Source organism: Vitis vinifera, chromosome 5 (assembly GCF_030704535.1).
Source record: "Vitis vinifera cultivar Pinot Noir 40024 chromosome 5, ASM3070453v1".
NCBI lineage: Eukaryota > Viridiplantae > Streptophyta > Magnoliopsida > Vitales > Vitaceae > Vitis > Vitis vinifera.
In genome coordinates this window covers 1972884-1993593 of record NC_081809.1, presented here as the reverse complement: position 1 = coordinate 1993593, position 20710 = coordinate 1972884, and the positions used below count along the sequence as shown (strand labels likewise).

Below are 20710 nucleotides of genomic sequence, written 5' to 3'. Positions count from 1 at the left end.
AAAAAAAAGATTTTTGGAGCCTAAAAAATGTGGAGTGAAAGCAAGATTTGTTTGAAAACCAACTTTTTTATAAAAAAAAACATGCATGAAGATGGATGAAGACACGTATGAGTTTTGAAAAGGAGCAAATGAGGGTGGCTGCAAGGGATCGTTAGCACCAGTAGTCCAATACGGAATACCAACAGCGGAGAAGGCCCAAGTGACTACTGTGGGTCCAGATGGTACAAATGTCCCTTTCTTTATACCTGCATTTCTTTCTAGCAGAAGTCAGCACCCGAAGCTATCCATTCCAGCAATTTGGTTCCCAAAATCCTTCTCAATTAAATCAGCCTCAAAAAGACCATTGTCAAAATCATTGCTGTTATGATGGAACATCATACCCCGCACCAAAGTCCTTTGGTTACTCTTCTTCTTCTGGTGATACCTGTCCCCAGTGATTTCCAGTGACAATTTCGCCCTCCGCCAGCATGTAGTCAACCTCCACTCAATAACGACATTTATGGTCCTTCCTAACCAAAGCAAATGTTTGGCGGACAAAATGTGAGGTTGCATCTATGATTACATAATGATTCCACCCATGATTACATCATGACCTTCATTCAGTGTAATCACAGGGAGTGAGGCTGCACCAGAGTGGAAAGCACAGATAAGCAATCATGATAGCATCTGATTGCCTCATCGAAACCAAACTGACCCCCCACTTACCATATTAGCAACTGTTTCACTACCTAGGCTAGTCACTAGAATCAAGGTCCCGCAAACAGTTTCTACCCGAGCTTAGCTTTTGACACTGATTTGGATGAATTATCCTACCAGATGCATTCGATTGAGGAAAGTGTCTTTAGTCCCCTCAAGAACTCAACATCATCAGACCTGCAGCTTGTCTTGGCAATGCTTTTAATCGCAACAACGGACCCACATCTTCTAAGTCAAACCTGACACCCTCAAACTTTGATCAGTGCCATTCGGAGACAGTGAAAGAGGGGCAAAGAGATGATTGCTTGCCATTAAAATGGAGGGAAGAACCATGCTGGACGTTAGCGACATGGCTGGTACCAGAAGCACCATTTATTAAGTCCATTGAATTCTGTGCATGCAAACTATCAGAGACTTACCACCAATAAAATCTGTCCATTTTTAAAGGTACTATGCTGATCAAACCAGGAAGGTGCCTTCTGGGGATTAATACGAGAATACTCAGACGTAGAAGAAACTGAGCTACTGCCACAGGAGTCACATTGAAGTCTTCATATAGGAGATCATTATCATCACAAATCCCTAGGCATTTTGTCCCGAAATGGCATAACTTGGTAGTTGGTGAATGCACAAGGCTTGTTGGCTGGTCTGCATTGGATTAGTCTCTATTATATGGTGAACAGTATGTGTCAAATATATCAGGGTCACGAGCACATTTTTGAAGATCCAACTGAGTATTATCTACCATCTGTGAAATCCATGTCAGCAATCCCCTTAACAGAATCGGATTCATAATCTTTAGGGATCGAAATCCTTGAAACCTCCCCACAAGACCCAAAATACTCTTCCAGGGTGCTCCTAACCTGGTCTCATCGCAACTTTTATTTTAGCCCCGAACAAATATTGTCTGTGCCTGACTCCCTCCCTTTTGGAATGAATTGCTTTCTTTTCCGTTATATGGAGTATATGCGCCCCTTTTACGGGCCAAATCAAGTCTGACAGCACGACCCAATAAGTCTTTACCATTCACTTTGAGAGCCTTCTGTGCTGCTTCGGGAGTAGCAAACTCAACATGACCAAAGCCCTTGAACCTCCCGTCTGCATCTGAAGAGAAACGGACATCAACAACTTCACCGGCATCTTTAAAGAAATGCTCAACATCCTCTTTTTGAATACTAAAAGATAGATTGCTAACAAACAGTGTCTTGCTTCCAGTGCTCTGCACTTGAGGAGTGGCAGGGGTTTTGGGAGCTTTCTTCCCAGATTTTTTAATCAGTCTGCTTAGCATTGGTTTTTTTTTTTGGGTGCTCCGGCATCTACCATTTCCACATCAGTGTCATTCTTCTTTGGGGTCTTGGAAACGACTATACGGGGTCTTGGAAATTCCGGACTGCCTCAAGAAGTCCAAGAGGGGCAAAGGCTGCCATCCATGCTCTTGATAATGAGAATTTCCGGACTTTTCTCAATAGTACGGTAATTTAAAAAAGTTATGCTTAAATTATTGTAGTAGAAGAAGTTATTATAAATATATGGTAGTTTTTGCCACATAGGAGAGAGGAGAGAGGAGAGAGGAGATAGGAGAGAGGAGAACGGAAAATTTTTTTTAAAAAAAGGAACTCGTCTCTTCAAGAGACGAGTTCCATGAAAAAAAATATATATTTTTAAAAAAAAATTCCTCATTTACTCAAGGGAACTCGTCTCTTCTCGTCTCTTAAAGAGACGAGTTCCATGAATATATATATATATATATATATATATATTTAAAAAAAATTCCCAAATTAAAAAAAAAAAAAAAAAAAATTCCTCAATTCCTCAAGGAAACTCGTCTCTTTAATAGACGAGTTCCATGAAAAAATATATATATATTTTTTAAAAAATTCCCCATTTACTCAAGGGAACTCGTCTCTTGAAGAGACGAGTTCCCATGGAAAATATATATATATTTAAAAAATTCCCAAAAAAAAAAAAAAAGAATTTCCTCAAGGGAACTCGTTTCTTAAAAAAATATATATTTTTTAAAAAAATTCCCAAATAAAAAAAAGGAAAATATTTAAAAAAAATCATAAATTAAAAAAAAAAATCCACAAGGGAACTCGTCTCTTCAAGAGACGAGTTCCATGAAAAAAAAATATTTTTTTTTTAAATTCCCAAATGAAAAAAAAAAAAAAAAAACAATTCGCCATGGAAAAAAAAATTCCCAAATTAAAAAAAAAAAATCCTGGGAATTTCCATGAAAAATATATATATATATATATATATATATGAAGAGACGAGTTCCCTTGAAAAAAAAATTTTTTTTTTTAATTTGGGAATTTTTTTTAAAAAATATATATATTTTTTTAAAAAAAATAATTTTTTTTTCATGGGAACCCGTCTCTTGAAGAGACGAGTTCCTTGAGGAAATTCTTTTTTTTTTTTCTTTTAATTTGGGAATTTTTTTTAAATATATATATATATTTTTAAAAAAAAGATATATTTTTTTTCCATGGGAACTCATCTCTTCAAGAGACGAGTTCCCTTTAGTTCCAATTTTTTTTTTTTTTTAATTTGTGAATTTTTTAAAAATATATATATATTTTTTAATGGGAACTCGTCTCTTAAAGAGACGAGTTTCCTTGAGGAATTGAGGAATTTTTTTTAAAATATATATATATATTTTCATGGAACTCGTCTCTTGAAGAGACGAGTTCCCTTGAGTAAATGGGGAATTTTTTTAAAAAAATATATATTTTTTTCATGGAACTCGTCTCTTGAAGAGACGAGTTCCTTTTTTTAAAAAAAAATTTCCGTTCTCCTCTCTCCTATCTCCTATCTCCTATCTCCTCTCTCCTCTCTCCTATGTGGCAAAAACTACCATATATTTATAATAACTTCTTCTACTACAATAATTTAAGCATAACTTTTTTAAATTACCGTACTATTGAGAAAAGTCCGGAAATTCTCATTATCAAGAGCATGGATGGCAGCCTTTGCCCCTCTTGGACTTCTTGCATTTACAGCGCATGAGCATCCGCATCGTCATCCCAGTGAGATCCCCCAAAGGCAACAACTTATCGGCCTGCATTGAGAACTCTTGGATTCCAATTGATGACAAATGTTGTGATACTGTCATAATATAAACACCCAATTCTGTAGGTAATAAAACCGGAATAGAAACCTTGCATAATCAAGCTCTCATCATTCTTTGCATTTCTGAAAACTGAAGAGTGAAAAGAATGAAAAAAGCCCCCGTCCTTCATCTAAATGGATGACCCCAATGTAGGGACCCCACCTCTGAGGACACGTGGCACGCATCTTGCAGTGACACGTTTCTTACAGTGACGCATGACACGCATTGTCATCCGGGTCACCCTCATCCGGACCTTCCTATAAAGCACACATGACGCACTTTTTATATCCGGACTGCCTCAAGGAAGAGCAAACGACGCTTACAAAGCATAGACATCCGGACGACTTCCATAAATGCGTCCGTTCCACAATACATCCGGATAACCAGCATGGCTATCCAGATATAATTGTCCGGATCATTGACTAAAGTAAAGCGAGTCTTACACGCTATCGCAACAAACCAGCCATGACCCACGTCCTATCACCTGTAGAGTGAAAGGACGAATTGAGGTGACAACAAGTCACTTCTCACGATCATTCTACATGATCACTTCCCATGATCTCTGACAATAGCATCACCTACCACGGTTTTTGACAGTCGCCAGTAGGGTGGCGATGACCATGCTGCCTCCGAATGTCATCATGACAAACATAAAATATCTCCTCACCATTAATGAGAGGAACAGTACTCCTGACACTATATAGAAACCTTCACACGAAGAGGAAGGTAACCTCCTGATACCTAGAAAAAGGCCAACTGATTTATATCTCTCTCTAACCATGGCTAACAAAACCATCGGAGGGTACGTCCGGACACCCTGTCTGGATGCCTTTTGCAGATATAACGACTGAATCAAGAACCTTTGTGGGTTGAGATCGCGTGTCCATCTATTCAACAACTACGTGGAACACCAGGAGCGCAAGGTATCAACACCCAAGCCTTCACCGAATGGAGTACATGCCATGACCTTTCTGACTGTCCGTGTATCGAAACCTACAGAACTTGCTTTTCCTTCCCCATGCCTAACTGAACTGGCTGCAGTCACTAAGAATTCTAGGAAAAAAATGAGATGTCTCAAATCCTTATTCTCATCTTCACTACCAGCATATATCTTATCAGACCCAGATGGCAAAGCAAACACGAACACAAAACTCCAATGCAATTCCGTGGCCACCATTTTGAACCAATAGATTGAAGCACAGATATAATCACAGAAATCCCCTATTGAGTTCATTTCCCCTCATGACCACACTCATTGAATCCCAGCAGCTTGGTTATTGCAGACAACACTCCACCCTCAACAAGAAACAGTGCAATAACCAGGGAAGAAAGAAAACATAATAAAAACAGAGTATAAGCTTAGCTCTATGCCATGGATCGTCAAAGAGCTTTGAGTAGTGGAATCCGGAGGAAATGAAAGCATAGTTTTGATCAAGTTATGGGAAGGAATACAACATCAGATATTTTCAAGAGAAGTCAAAAACACCAAAAATAAATCTAAAAACAGAGCATGCATACCTAGAGCCCCACAAAACTAACGAGTGGCCTATAATATCCACACCAATCAATAAACCAAATACTCATAAGAAATACTGAAAGTGAGAGTTAATCAAGGTGGAAATGAGAAATAAGGAACTCACGAATGATCATACCTGGAATGCTTCTTTCAAGCCAAGAGTGGGTTAGCTTCCAGCTGTGCTTTTGCTCCTCTTGTAATTCTCTACTTTGTTCTTTCCTCTCACAGTTCTGTCTTTCTCCTCTCAGCTCAGGCTTTTCTTCCCCCAAGTATCTCAATATCTCTATATAACAGCAACCAAATCCTCCTCACCTCCCTGTAACCAGCCCAGAAAAAATATCGCATCTCTCTCTTAACAAACAAAATACGCTCCTCCTTCCTTTGCAACCGCCTGCAACTTTTTTTTTTTTTTCATTTCTTTCAAACCACCCCAGAATATACTCTCATACGTGTCCAACCCTCTTTGGTTCTCCAAACCACTAGCCTGATTCCTCACCAGCCAACCATGAATCAACACGTGGCTCCTTGAGAGCCCTCCACCTGGTAAGAAAAGTCTGCAGAAAAGTGAGAAAAATGAGCCCCCAAAATGGGGGTCTACAGGGTTTTTAATTAATCATTTATAGGGTTTAATCGAAGATGTCGAAATTGGGTACGTTTTGGGCTTCAATGGGAGATTCATGTAAAATCCGACACTGGGCTTTCCTGAATTGCAATTTGCAGAGGTAAGAGACAGTCGAAACAATTTCATAAAGTTCCAAAGCCTTTAGATTTAGGTTATTGCACTTTAATTTTCTTTATTGTGTTATATTAAATTATAGTTTTGGATATAACCCGGAATAAGATAACTGAAACTAAAGGTTTCTGGCAAGAAGTTGAGTCGGTGGAAGGAAGAGGACACTCTGGACAATAGAGAGATTTTTGTGGGATCGACGCTTTGGACTAGGTACGTTTAACAAGAGCAATGTTCTGTTAGTTTGATTCTATTGGTTGGGAAGCTATTTGCTAGGATTCTCAAGGGTACTTCTCTTGGGGTCTCAATTTTTATTTCTAGGGATTCTGATTCCTATTTTTGTTTGTAGTTAACTTTCTTTTAAATTTATTATGGTTCCTACAAATGAAATGGAAGATTCCACCTAAGACATAAGACTCCATGTTGGTGCAATATTTTTGGTCTTCAGCTATCTCAAGTTTCATACTATTTATTAATTATTCCTACTCATCTGAAGCAATTTCCTAGTTAGTTTTTTACCCTGATTTTATAGGGTTTCTAACCTTTTGTCAGTTTTTGTCTAATCCTTATAGATAGGTTGAAGAATTATATGATACGAACATGCAAATTCAGGTTAAGAAAAAATTGAGGCGACTTTGGGAATTTATATTTTTATATTTTTTTAGTTATTTTACCAACATCACAGTAGTATTAGTGATAAATGGTTTTAAATTTCTCAATTATTGAAAAAAAGGTAAGAGCCATGCCCCTACTTTCATGGATTTGAGATGAGGTTGGAACCAATAATATTGGTTTGGAATTTGAATTGTTAGAGCTATCATTTGTTTCCCAAATTGGATATGGATGTACTTTTGCCTCATATCATTTGGGGAGTATTTATATTAATAATAATGTTTCATAGTAGATGAGGTACTTTTCAAAAAAGAAAAAAGAAAGGAAAAAAAGTATATGACTAGTTTTACAATCATATTGGTTAAGGAGAGAGGATGAGTGTGCATACTTAGGCCTACACACACCCTTCAATCATATTGTTTCTTTTTATCTCTCTCAATGCAAATCGCTTTCTTTTTATCTCTCTCGAGGAAGATTATAGATACAACTTGATGATGAGTATTGGAAAAAATTTCATGGTGATTGAGACTAATGTGGACATTGGGTTGAAGTATTTCCTATAACTATGGTAGATTATCGCTTTCATTGAACATAATTATCTACCTTTTGTATTTTTTTTTGCTATTATAATCATAGACAGTATGCATTTGAGGCTTTATTTATGGTTTATAATGTCAACCAACTTTCTCATCCATCAATTCTCCTGTTTTTAGATTTTACTTCATGCATCCTGTGGGTCTACTATGTGTCTATTTTCTAAATATTTGTTTTTTGTTGAAATGAGGGTTCCTATGTTTTTTTTTTTGTGCTAATTGGTACAAGTTGAAATTATTGCAGTTCATCTACCAATGACTTAAGTGTCATGATCTAGATGGCTCTGTTATGAACCTTAGAACTTTGCATCAACAATTTCGATGTGATCCTTTATGTGGCATGAAGCTCTTTTAGGCAAGATAGTTGGTGATGATATCCAAAACATTTATTTCTTATTTGTTTCAATTGACTCACTTTTTTTGAAGGTTAATTTGAGGCAATCTCTTGTTTGAAGGTTAATTTGGATAAAAGTGAGCTGATCCTTGTGGGAAGGATGGAGAACGTGGATGATTTGGTTTGTGAGCTGGGCTGCAAGGTGGGTAGTTTACCTTCTAATTAGTTTGGGATGCCTTTGGGGGCTTCTTTTAACTCCGTGGCAGCTTGGGATGGTATTGAGGAAATATTCCGCAAAAGGTTGGCCATGTGGAAGCGACAATATATCTCTAAGGGTGGGAGAATTACATTGATTTGTAGTGCCTTGTCCAACCTGCCTATTTATTTTATGTCCATCCTCCATTTGCCAAAAGTGGTTAAAATGAGATTGGAGAAGATTTAGAGGGATTTTATTTGGGGAGGTGCAGCTCTTGAGCGAAAACCTCATTTAGTGAGGTGGTCAACAGTTTGTTCACATAAAAGTAAAGGGGGGTTGAGGGTTAAGAGTGTTGCTACGCTCAACAAGACTTTCCTTGGTAAATGGACGTGACGTTTTGCAAATGAAATGGAGACTTTTTGGAACCAGGTTATAAGGGGGAAATATGTGGAGGATCAAGGTGGGTGGTGCCCCCATGAGGTTAGGGAGGGGCATGAAGTAGGGTTGTGGAAATAAATTAGGAAACTTAGCTACCTTGTTAGCTCTAGAATATCTTTTGTGGTGGGTAATGGCCCAAGGGTGAGCTTTTAGAAGGACAAGTGGTGTGGAACCTCACTGTTGTGGGATTCTTTCCCCTTCTTATCTGCGTTAGCTGCAGCCAGGCTGAGGTAAGTGATTTATGGACTGTTTTAGCAAGTGGGGAAAAGGGTGGGGGGTGGAGAGTTGGAACCCTGGTTTTACTAAGCTTTTCAATGATTGGGAGCTGGATGAGGTGGAGAACCTGCTGGGGCAATTGTGTGGGGAAAAAGTGATGTTGGATGAGGAGGATGGGGTGAGGTGGTTGGAGTCCAAAGATGACAACTTTTCAATAAAGTCCCTTTACAAAGTCTTAGAGCCTAATTCATCAGTGTGCTTCCCAATGAAGATAATCTGGAACTCTTGGGTGTAGGAAAAAATTAGTTTCTTTGCTTGAGAAGCCTCATTGGAAAAATTCTAATTTTAGACCAAATTCAAAAGAGAGGATGGGCTTTAGTAAATAGATGCTTTTTGTGCCAAGTTTATGAGGAGTCTATTGACCATCTTCTCCTCCATTGCAAAACAACGAGGGAGGTGTGGAAACTGTTTTTTACCCTATTCGGTGTGTGTTGGGTGTTCCCTTCTTTAGTAAGGGAGACCCTTTTTGGGTTAGGATGAAGCTTGGGTGGGCAAAAAGCGCAGAACAGTGTGAAAAGCAGGCCCTCTGTGCTTGTTTTGGTCTGTTTGAAAGACTAGAAACAGAATTGCCTTTAAAGATGGGGTGCAAAAACTGAAAACTTCTTTTGTTTTTTCACTTTGGTCGGAGACCAAACTGTCTATAGAAGATGGTCTTTCGACGTTAATAGATTTCATTGATTGGATGAGTTCTTGTTGGGGGTGGGGGGGTGCTGTTTTTTTTTTTTTTGTACATCTTGTTTGGACAGTTTTCTTTTTGGTTACAATTGTAAGGGGGTGACTGTATCTTGTTCTTATATATCTTGAGCTGCTATTTTAGCGTCTCTTTTTAATACAATATCTTTGCTTACTTATCAAAAAAAAAATTGTCTCAGCTTTTTTATTCATTTGGTTTTCATTTTTGTGCACCAGAGCTTTTCTATGTTCCTTTTAGCATGGAGAATGGGTTTGCCAACCCTTTTGCCCCTTAATTTTCAATGACATCCTTGGAGATTCTTACAAGTGGAGATTCTTAAGGTGATATCTGCAGAAGTGTTACCTGTGGTATGTCTAATGGGAAAAGAGATCTCTATGCTTTACTTATCTTGAAAAAATTAGTTACTAGGAGCAAAACTAGGGTAAGGGTTTGACTGTCCTAGCTGAGATTCTTTTGGTTTTTCTTTTATGTTGGGAGTATTCTAAAGGTGCTTCTACTTTCTATTTTGAAAAAGCTTTGCTTCTTTTTTTTTTCCTTGGACCTGTGGGGCATCATAATGCACAAACACTTAAAAGGAGATGACACCCATAGGTGTTGAATGGGAAGGTCACCTGAGCTCTTGCATAAATGTTGTGTCCTGAAATTCTTATATTGGAAGTAACTTTATCTCACTATGCAGATTATGGGTTTACTTAATTTTTGGTTTTTTTTTTTTTTATGCTTTCAGGTTGTGAATGATAGCTTGAATCCCGTTTGGACTCAAAACTTTTTACTTTGTTGTTGAGGATGGATTGCATGATACATTTGGGAAGGTAAAGATAACCTGTTGTTATGATCAATTGGTTTTTCATTTGTCATTAACATAAGATCTAATAAACTGGCTTGAACAATCAAGTATTGCATGAGAGGTAGAGAAACAAGGATTCCCCGGTTATATGGAAATCCTACCCTTATCAAGGGTAGCAGCTCTTATTAGTAAATTTGCTAAAGAATGCCATAAGGTTGCACGAGTATATTGAGCGCAGACAAGGATTACCCAAACCAAAGCGCACACAAAATCAAAGGCAAAAAAAGGGAAGCATCCTCAACACAGGGCAAAGAACCCCTTAACGCCATAACCTACCCAAACTATCAATGAAGCTTAAAACTGTCTCCTACTCTTCAAATGCGTTTCAATCCACATGCCCAGATCACAAATTAGATTCAGCAAGCTTGCTGTCATATGTTTTTATTCTTTTCAAAAATTGACTGACACTGTTTTCCAAGGCACCACAATAATCTCATATGAGCCTTTCTTCATTCCTTCTTATGAATTTAATTACATGCCAACTCCGTAGAATATCCCTCACTGAAAGTACCTAGGAGACCTCAAGTGAAGCAAATCACATTTCTCATATGTCTTGGGCAACCTGAAAGTGAAATAGGAAATAGCTACTTGATTCATCAGACTTTCTACTTGTACAACACCAGTCGTTTAAAATGAATATTTGGTCACCATGCTTGAAATCATCCAGTATAATCTTCAGATTGTCACTTTGAGATGAGTTTGAATTTTGATATGTGGTAGTTTTGGATCTAGATATGAATCTCGAATATATGAATTTTGTGTTGCACAAGAAAAGTATTATGCAGGCTACTACAAAAAATTAAATTAATGACACTTGATTTCCTAGTGCTTGTAAAAAGCATGATAATTGATTACTAAAAAATGATTATTGCTGATGCTTGTATATTGGTGCTTTATAGGAAGAACCAATAACATTTTGAGATAATGGCGCTTCTGGAACGTCATTTCAAGATGAGCTTAACATTGGTGCTCTTTAAAAGCGCCATCTTCTGTTTGGTATATAAATTACCCTTATTTTCCCAAGTAAAAAAATACCCAACGTTTCCTACCCTATGTCCATACTCAGCTGTCGCAGATCTTCCACCTGAAACTGCACTCGCCACTCCAATTGCAAAGGGCTGCTGCTGGCAAGCAAACCAAGAGCTGTTGCCAGGAACTTCACCAACAGCTACATCTAGCTCTTACTTGTATCGTCTTCATAAGGTCACCCTCGAGAAGCTCCACAACCCTTGGTTTTGGAAACCTACCCAAGAGAAGGTGGTTTGATGGGGTTGGGTTCAAATTCTCACTCTCTCTCTTGTCCTTCAAATGGTGGCCTCCCTTTCCCTCTCATCTTTCATTTTCAATCTAGGGTTATGATTTTTTTTTTTTTTTTTTTTGTCTCTGATTTTTTTAAGATCTGATCAGCTTCTATTTTTGATTGTTCATTTTGGTTTTGGAGCTTCCCAATCAATGAGTTGTTGATTACCTGAGCTTTCAAGCTGCTTGTCATCAGTGACGATGGAACAGGTAGATTTCTGTTTTCTCCAGAAGTCTGGATTTTCCAGAAATGTTATTTTCTGTTTTCTTGCCCAGAAAGTGTTGGAAAATTACACTTTTTAATAAAGGATTTTTGACATAGTTTGGGATTTGGGTAATGGGAAAAATCTTTAATTTTTTTTTTACTGGATCTTTTGGCTAATAGGGGAAGAAAATAGTTACATGCTAGGTTCAAACTTTGCTTCTGTGTGTTTTTAATCATTTCCTTATTTTTCTCAGCAAACAGTGGAGGATTATGAGAGTTCTGGATCATGTTTTTTTAAACGATAGGCAATAAAATAAAATTTAAAAAAAGAAAAAAAGAAAAAAAGTCATATGTTATTACTGTTGTGACGTGGAGTCCCCGGGACACTTGATCAGCATGAAAATAAAATCCAAGATTTTCTTTCCCTCATTTTACTCAAGAGGATGACTCTGCAGTTAAAGCATATGATGGTGGTGTTTGAGAAGGTGCACTTGGTTTGCTATTGAATTCAGTAAGAACTCAAAATTGAGCATCAGCAATTCTACTTTTTTAGATACCATTCATAGTTAATCAAAACTAAGAATAATAATTTTGTAAAATATATTAAAGGCGATGAATTCACTTATCAAAAAAAATAAAATAAAAATTAAAGGCTATGAATTCAATGAGTTCTATTCATTTTACCTTGCTAGTAATAGTTAGTTCAAAACTGATATTTTTGTTGCATAGGTTGCTCTTGGCATTAGCTCTTGCAAATGCAGAGAATACCTTGTTGGCCTTTCACTTGCTGGACATCTGAAATGTTTTTTCTCCATGACCTCCTCAGATCATTGTACTTTTCTATTTGAGAGGTAGAGTGGTTTATTTTGCTTATGCATGTTTATGATATTGTTATCAAAAGAGCAACCGAACTGGCTGGACTCATGTGGAGACTCATCTGGACAAGCTCTTTTGATGCGAAAGATCTTTGTTAAATCCAGTACTTTCCAAGGTGATCATATTGTTGTACTAAATAATGGAATTCATATTGTCTAAAGGAATATGGTGCTTATCTGCTGGAAGCAATTGGTTTGTTGGACGCTAGACCAGTTATGACTTCTGTTGATCAACTGTTAAGCTTGAGATTGAACAAAGTGAACCATACAACCTCAAATTTTATTTCTAAAAAGCACAAAGAACTTCCAAAATCTCAAAAATACAACATCATTAAACACAAGATTTCTAATAGACTTAAAACTACTAAAGTTGATCAATTGTTATGCCGTTTTCTTGGGTCCTAGATGCATAGAGACTCACATTTTATTCCTAAAAACCTCAAACAACTTCCAAAATAAAGAAAATACAACATCTTTAAACACAATATTCATCTTTAGCATAATTTCAGAACAATTATGCTTTATGTGGAATTTTCGGAAAAATTGCCTAAATCCTCTTTAATGCATAATTTCCTGGAAGGTATTATACTTCATTTAGATGGGTCTTCTATGTCTATGATGAATTTGGTTGATTTTTTAGGGGATAATTAATTGGGGGTGGGTGTTGTACTCTTCTTTCATCTCTCTTTTTGCTCATCGCCTTTTGTATACTCCCTATATACTTTAGTGTGCCTTACCTCATCTTTCTTGTATCTTCTCCTATAGCTATAATATGCTTTTGTTTTCCTATCAAAAAGACACAAAAAAAAAAAAAGATTCCTAACAAACACAAAATGCTAAAGTTGATCAATTGCTATGCCATTTTCTTGGGTCCTGGATCCGTCATGTTGTTTATAGATGTAGTTTGGAACTTTATTTTTGTTTCTGAATCTTGTAGTGGAAATGCCTGTTGCATTAAAACAAGCATTGTTTATGCTGAATCATGTCTACAGGGGATTTAGATGGAAGAGTTTTTGAAAGTACAATGTCTTTTTATCACATTGCTAGTGAAAAGATAAATAATTATTGATTCTCAATTCTAGTGATGGCATAGTATATATATATTTGCTTCTTGTAACTAGTGCAGTGGAGATGTCTTCTTACATTGCAAATATTGATTTCACTTATTTGGCACTGGAAGAATCCTTGATTCCATTGGAGAAACGAGACCTGCAAATTGCCAAGAGCTTGATGTTAGAGATTGTACAGGTAACGCATTCAACTTCACAGCATGTTGATCTCTTTCAATTATATTCAATTGCTAAATCAATTTCTAAACGATTACATTGGTTTATATACTATTCGTACAAAGGTATATACATGGAAACTAAATGAAAGAAATAAGGAAACGGAGGAAACTAAATAAATGAAATAAAGAAACAAATTAGTATAAAATACTGGGTTGATATCAAGGAGAAGCTCAAGGAGAATCAAGGGAAAGAATCAACTCCATATCTTCCATATCTACCCTTCAAGATGGCATCTGGAGATCATGAACACCCATTTTAGAAAGCAAGCAATGGAGAAGATCTATACCAAGAGATTTCATGAAAATATTAGCTGATTGTCGTTGTGATCGAACAAATTGAGTACAGACAATTTTGTTTTGAATCGTTTCACAAACCATGTTTCAATCAATTTCAATGTGCTTAGTTCGTTCATGGAAAGTTAGATTAGCAACAATCTGTAAAGCTGCCTTGTTGTCACAATATAGATGCATTGGGTGAGGGTATTGAACTCTAAAATCTGCAAGTAAATAATGTAACCAATTAATCTAATAGCAAGTGGTAGTCATTGCACAATATTTTGCTTCTACTGATGAGCGTGATATCATTGATTGCATCTATGAGATAAAGCAACCTTTCTATCAAACGCCTATAACAAGAAGCATCTAACAAAGGTTCTCCATTTTATTTACTTAATTTCAGAGTTGGCTCCATAGGAGTTTATGAAGAACATGTTCCAAGGAGACGAAACCCTTTGAATAATTCTTGAGTATATTTTTGTTGACTTAAATAAATCTCGTTTTTAGAAGTTGGAACATGCCCCTTCAATGTGGAGGAAGTACTTGAAGATTCCAAGATTTTTTAGTGTGAAATTTCCATGTAGATTTTCCTTGATCACCTTAATTCCTTCAATATAATTACTTGCAATAATTATATCATCAACAGAGACAAGAATGATTGTGAAGGAGTTATTTGAAGCTTAAGTGAATAGGGAGTAATTTGCCTTGGATTACTTGTAACTTGTAGACATCGATGTGGTTGATAGTTTGGCAAACCATTGTTACGAAGCTTGCTTAAGGTTCTAAAGGGATTTTGAAGTTTGTAAACCATATTTTCAGTTCTAGTGGGAGTTACATGTATATCTTTTCATCTAAGTCTTCCTAAAGAAAAACATTGTTGATGTCAAGTTGGTGAAGATGCCAATTTTGAATTGCAACAATAGCAAGTGAGCAATGCATGGTTGTGAGCTTAGCAACTAGGGCGGAAGTCTCTTGGTAATCAATTTCTTCTTGTTGATTATAACCCTTAGCTACTAAGTGAACCTTGTAACATTCAATGGCACCATTTGGATTATGCTTAATTTTATAAGCCTACTTGCATCCCATTGCTTTTTTATTTTGAGGCAAAGATGTAAGAGTCTATGTTTTGACCCTCTAATGCTTTAATTTATTGTGAATCAATCCATAGGTCTCTTGTTGTGTCTACATAAATGACATCTCTTGCATGTTCTTCGTTAACGACATTCACAATCCATGAGGCAAACCAAGTCATCACATTGTTTCCACCAACCACAGGTTGGACTTGTGGCAAGAGGCTTGGTTATGGATTGGTTGATACATCCAGACTTGTTATTTGCACTAAAAGCAAGGAATATGTAATAGACCTTCTCAGGGAAACAGGGAAGTTGACGTGTAAACCAACAAGCACACCAATAGATCTTAATCATAAGCTTGGAGAGACTGAGGAAGATATTGTGGTAGATAGAGAGATGCATCAACGTTTGGTAGGAAGACTCATTTATATCTCTCACGCGAGCCCGGATATAGCATCTACTGTGAGTGTGATTAGCCAATTTATGCACAATCCAAAAGAGGTTCATCTGCAAGCTGCTAATCGTGTACTACAGTACCTTAAGGGGCCTCTAGGAAATGACATGCTGTTTAAATGAAGTTCGGGACTAGTACTTGAAGCATACAAAAATGAGCCCGGATATAGCATCTACTGTGAGTGTGATTAGCCAATTTATGCACAATCCAAAAGAGGTTCATCTGCAAGCTGCTAATCGTGTACTACAGTACCTTAAGGGGCCTCTAGGAAATGACATGCTGTTTAAATGAAGTTCGGGACTAGTACTTGAAGCATACAAAAATGCAGATTATGCTTGATTTGTGTTTGATAGAAGATCAACTATTGGGTATTGTGGGAATTTGGTGACATAGAGAAATAAGAAACAGAGTTTGGTAGCAAGATCTAGTGCATAAACATAATTTAGCCCAAGGAGTCTGTGAACTACTATGGTTGAAAATTATTTTGGAAGATTTAAAGATGAAATGGGATAGGCCAATGAGACTTTAATGCAACAATAAATCTACAATCAGTATTGCACATAATACAATGCTACACGATGGAATGAAACACATAGAAATTGATAGGCATTTTATCAAAGAGAAACTAGATAGTGGATTGATTTGTACCCCTTATGTATCCACTGACCGCCAACTTGTAGATATACTCACAAAATGTTTAAGCAGTACAAAGTTTCAAGTAAGTATATTCAAGTTGGGAATGGAAAACATCTATTTAGCAGCTTGAGGAGGACTGTGGAATATTGAAATTAATAAAGATGTGATTCTAAATAGAGAATTAGGCAATCTTGTAATCAATGAGATTTTGTTGTAATTGAGTTGAGAAGGTCCTTAAATTTAGGTTTTTGGATTTTTGTATATATATATATATATATATGTACATTTCTCTGTGCAGAATAATCAAGAAGAAGAATTTTTACCTTTTATTCTTCAATCCCTCTTCTCTTCTACACACACACACACACACACACATATATATATATATAAGAAATCTACAATATCTATGGATTATCGATAAATAAATTTTCATATGACAATGCTAAATATACCCATTTTATTTGCTTCCTTCCCTAACATATCTTCTTCAATGTCCGAAAGCTCATAAGTCGTGACTGCTGATTTTTGCTTTATTTGGTGTATGGTGGGTGATGCACTCCTCGGTGTGAGGTTTGCTCTTGAGTTGGGGAGGCTTTTTTGTTGGTAGAAAAAGGAAAAAGGCTTGAAAGGTTGTTCCTTTATGTCTTTTTTGGATTATTTAGAGGGAGAAAAATAGGAGAGCTTTTGAGACTTGTGAATGTTCTATTCATTTTTTTAAAAGTTCGTTTTTGTATCTATTTTAGGATTGGGTAAGACTATATATTGGGGATGGCTCCATGTCGATGCTTGATTTTGTGGATTGGTTAGGAACTCTGTAGGGTGTGGGTGCTTATTTTTGTGTTTCCACGCTTTTTTGTTTTTTTGGTTGCTTGTATACATTGTGTATACTCTTCTCTTTTTAATATAATTGCTTTCACCTATCAAAAAAAAAAAAAAAAAGGATAAAAATATCCTTATGTTCTTTGCTCCACTGAAACTAATCCTACCTCCACTTTCTCTCTTCATGAAGTAAAAAAAGAAAACAAAAAGTGGCAATGGTGGTCCTCCTTGGTCGCCACCACCACCTCTACTTTTTTTTTCTTTTTCTTTTTCTTTTTCTTAAAAAATGAAATGGAAGAAGGGAAAGAAGAAATGAAGAAGCGGATATTTTTGCCCTTTTATATTTATATGTCATTTAAAAAAATATATATGCAGGGTGGAGAGAGATTGGGAGGCCCATTTAACAAATTCTCTTTAACATTTCCCCTTTATAAAATTACTTTATGAGGAAGTGAATAGTAGATGGACAATATTGCCCTCATAGACCCATTTAAGATCCGACCCGGAAGACACCCATTAAAGCTTTTGCACAAGCCCTGGAGTTTGGTCCTTTCTGCCCTTGTGAGTTGCAAGCAGCACACATAAGTGTGCATATCAATCGACGAATGTTGACTTCAATGGCTATGACCAAAGAATTGGAACTGTTTACCATATCTTCTGTTTGCCTATAAATCAGTTATCTGAATTGGCATGCTGTTTGCTTCAAATTCATATATTAAGCCTTCACTTTTTTACTGTTCAATCCCACAGAGGATTTACATTATAGATATACTAGTTTACAACAATTTGTGGATCCTTGATATCGTTTACCTTACCCCTTCTGTGCCTCTATTGATTTTCTTATAAAGACTATGACTTCCTTCTTTTTTCAATAAGCTGATACAGACTTTCTGCAATAGCTGATGTGGGCATTGTCTATTGTGTCACAAGCTTATTAGGATAAGGAGGGTGTCTTGGGCAAGATGATGGATGAGGATGGGTATGATACGGAGCTTATAACTTGTAATCAGTGGTGTTGTTTTGGAGAAAGAGAAAGGATGATTGACAACATCCTTGTGATAATTGAGCTTTTGAAGGATAAGAATTTAAGTGTCCAGATTTGGCAAAGAGAATGCTTTGCCAATGTGGACCTCCAACTCTGCTATGTTAGGTGTGAGCCAAGTAGTGGTAGTGTGGTGATGCCTAGTTAGTTAAGCAATAGGCTCTAGGTGGTCATAAAGATATGTCTGCCAAAATGCTACTCAAAAATTCTAGTGTACATGCGACATATCTGACATGGTGTGGTGTACAGTTTGATGATCCTTGATTCCTTATTAGGCTGGCCTATGGTGCAGTGCTCCTCAACTTGCAAGTTGCCTGGGCTGTAAGAGCCTAAGAATCAAAATGATTAGATGATTTTAGAATGTAGACCATTTTGCATGTGGGTGTAGAGCATCCATTTGTAAAAGTAAATTTATATATATTTTGAAATAAATCACTAAAATATATTTTTTTCTTCTTAAGCAATATATGGTAAAATAATCCGTTCATCCCAAACTTTTCACAATTTTGATTTTCAAGGTAGGCCCATTGACTGTGGTGCCTTATGTATTCATTGTGGTTTCTGTGTCTCTTCTTTACTGGTTGAACTATGTGTTTCAGGTGCTTTGGAAAAGAAGAATAAGTTATCAATGGAGACTGTCAAAGAAGTTGCAGCTATTTCAAACTCAGAGGCACAACCTGAAGAAAGTGGTAAGAGTGTAAGCTGTTTCTTGAGACTTAATTCTTTTTATTGATATTTTCATTATCAAAGCTAAGGATTAGTAATGCCACATAAGATAGCTGACAAGCCACTTCATTCTGCTAAAAAGAGAATCTCAGGTAGATGCTGTGTGGGAGCAAATGAATAAAGGAGTATCTGTTAAGGTGCTCAAATCTTTTACAAACAAACCCAGTTCAACTGTGAACAGAACTTCGACTGTGAGGATTTTCTGATTATCCTGTTCATTTGGGAATGGTTGGCCAGACTTCTGTCTTTTACCTTAATTTTATGATACAGGTGTATGACATTTATATGGGCCTGGGGCCAAAGAAGAGAGTTTATCTTCAGCAAGATGTACAACAGAAGGGATCTAGTGTTACAGAGAATAGCACCAATGATGAGGTGAAGAGCCTTGCTGCTGCTGCTCTTTCCGCAGTTAGGATGCTGCAGCAGCTGCTTCAGGCAGAGGAAAAGTTGAAGTAAGCTTATTGTATCACTTGTACTGCTACATGCTTCCCTAGCTTGGTGAATTGGCTTCCTGGTTACAATCAATTTAATTGACCCAAAAAAGGAAAAAAAAAGAAAGAAAGAAAAAGAAAAAACTCAGGCTTGGTTGGTGCTTGTTCCTGGTGGGTTAAGGATTCAACTTAAATAATGAAGACAAACAGTAATAGTTAAGCTAATTTATTTAATTTCCTATCTTGACATCTTATCAGTATGAACTCAGTGGGATTTACTCCTAGTTCAAAAACTGCATATGCTTTAATACCCAAGCATTGAGGTGAACTAAAATTTGTTTGGCATAGCTTCAAAAATGATAAATTTGAAATTCATTTGAACGCCTTAATGGTATAACCTTTCACTGGTTCTGTGAACCATATGACAGTTGTATTTGTTTTTTTTTTTTTTCCTCCCCATGTCACAGATTGCAGAGGTATGGGACTTTGCGGGTGGAGATAGAATTAAAGAAGCTTGTTGATGCTGCTCCAGAGGAGGCATCTGAAAGGGCCAAAGGTCCAGCTGGTACAGCATCTGCAGTTGATCATGCTCGACAAGACAAGAAAGGACGGGGGTGACTTCAAGGAAGACAATAAGGGTCTGCAAGAGGAGTTGGATGCATATAAGATCTCAGACCAGTACCTGGAGAAGGTTTCTTTATTGCAAGGAGCAGATTGCAGGGAATTTGAGTGGGAGAGGGATGCTCAGCTGGCTTTGCAGGCCAGGAGAAAGGCCAGATATGAGAGAGGATCCATGAAAGTACCATGCCTTGGTTGGCTAGTTTTTTTTTATTATTATTATTATTATTGTTGTTGTTTGTAAATTAAAGGGAGAAGATATGGAAGAGTTGCAAATTGAACGAGGCTAATTGTTTTTGTATAGTGTGTAGGATGAGATATTTGCCCCGCAGCTGCAAGGTTTTGTTACTATTTGTATACAAGAAAATATGTCCTCTTTTCTTAGGTGGTCACAGGTCCCTTTGATTCCCCAAATTGTGAAACCGAGGGATGGAGTCTTGTGCAGTGTTCTGGTATCTTCCCCTCTTTTATTTAATGAATTCCAATGTCTAATTCTATAATCTATATGCTACCATCAATATTTTTCCTTTGCTACTGTCATTGTCATCTTAGTTGATCATGGAATCAATAATTTTTAGGCCCAGTATTTATGTAAGCCTTTTCACACATGGAAAGCAAAACTTCACTCGAACACTTGATCTAACATTTGCCTATACTTCCATGAAGGATTGATAAGAAATGGGAAAGGCTTTTGTTGCTTCTGCTGCAAATTCTTTAAAAAGACGGGTTTGTGTGTTAAATCCCTTTTGAAGGTTCTTCAATTTCTTCCTTTCCAAGTTGGTTCAAAAAAAAGCAAAGAGGAACCATTCTTCAAGCCTTTCTCACCTCTTGTCCATGCTATGAAGCATTATTCGTCTAAATGAGCAGAAAACTACTTCCCACAGAACAAAAAAAGCCAGAAACCAGGTGTGCTGACCCTTTTCTTTT

The 20710-nt window shown here is 36.8% G+C and overlaps 1 non-coding gene across 5 annotated transcripts; it reads left to right on the top strand.

The window, feature by feature from the left end:
- The first annotated feature begins 5408 nt into the window (after window positions 1–5408).
- On the top strand, window positions 5409–20317 carry LOC100854284 (uncharacterized). Of its 5 annotated transcripts, none has more exons than XR_009465625.1 (11): window positions 5409–6043; window positions 6194–6264; window positions 9410–9541; window positions 9922–10006; window positions 10941–11550; window positions 12275–12396; window positions 13542–13668; window positions 18608–18697; window positions 18827–18925; window positions 19005–19186; window positions 19633–20317. It is a non-coding gene; the product is annotated as an uncharacterized LOC100854284 (transcript). The 5 variants fall into 5 exon arrangements; XR_009465624.1 differs by having other exon boundaries at window positions 18608–18705; window positions 18817–18925; XR_009465626.1 differs by lacking the exon at window positions 9410–9541 and having other exon boundaries at window positions 6191–6264; window positions 13601–13668; window positions 18608–18705.
- The last annotated feature ends 393 nt before the right edge of the window (window positions 20318–20710 follow it).